Raw genomic sequence first — 651 nt, 5'->3', positions numbered from 1 at the left:
CCGCGCCACGCCGCCTCGCCTCGCTCTGCTCCTCTGCTCGCTCGCCCCGCTGCGCGCTGCGCTCCCCGGCCCGCCTCAGTTCGCAGCGCGCCGCCTCACCGAGCGGAGCAGAGCATACAGCCGAGCGCAGAACGCCTAGCAGACGACAAGCAGACGACGACCACGCTAGCAGACGACATCGCGAGCACAGTGTGCAGCGCACGCCCCCTCCCGCCCTCTTGTGAGGCTTCCCCGTTGACGAGGCCGCCGTCGCGAGGACGCGCAGCCCGCGCAGCCCGCGCCGCCGGCCGGTCCGCCGGTCAGCACCCACCCGAGTGACTTACCCCGTCCCTGATAATCAGTCCGCGGACACGAGCCGGGACTTTGGAACTTGATTAAAATTTAGTGAGGAACTTGTGACGACCGTCCGGCTTGTTCGAAAGACCGCTCCTCCTCTCCTTGTCCGGGGGAACTTTGCTCAGCGTCCCGACAGGACAGCAGTGCGCGTCCCAGAGGATCCCGACGACGACACCGGAGCTGTCTGCGCCAGCCGGCCTTTCTCCGAGTCTCGCCGACGCAGTCCTAAAGGTAAGAGGATTGTTCGAGCCGACGCACTCCGTGTCGAGCTGTGTGTTGTCTGACACCAACACTGCTGCGCCGCTGCTCGAGTGT

The 651-nt window shown here is 66.4% G+C and overlaps 1 protein-coding gene across 7 annotated transcripts in view; it reads left to right on the top strand.

Moving 5' to 3' along the window:
* Window positions 1–651, top strand: part of LOC113208117 (KH domain-containing, RNA-binding, signal transduction-associated protein 2-like) — a 231155-nt gene that overhangs the window by 70068 nt on the left and 160436 nt on the right. For 2 of the 7 annotated variants that reach the window (XM_052274278.1, XM_052274273.1), the window contains exon 1: window positions 84–567. The exons of the other annotated variants lie outside the window; for them this stretch is intronic. The gene's annotated coding sequence lies outside the window, so the exon portion shown is untranslated. Of the gene's footprint in view, window positions 1–83; window positions 568–651 lie in introns of those variants that run through there. 7 annotated transcript variants of the gene reach the window in all.

Source organism: Frankliniella occidentalis, unplaced genomic scaffold (assembly GCF_000697945.3).
Source record: "Frankliniella occidentalis isolate FOCC.00 unplaced genomic scaffold, Focc_3.1 Scaffold8, whole genome shotgun sequence".
Lineage (NCBI taxonomy): Eukaryota > Metazoa > Arthropoda > Insecta > Thysanoptera > Thripidae > Frankliniella > Frankliniella occidentalis.
Note: the sequence above shows the minus strand (reverse complement) of the source record. Positions and strands in the feature narration are given on the sequence as shown.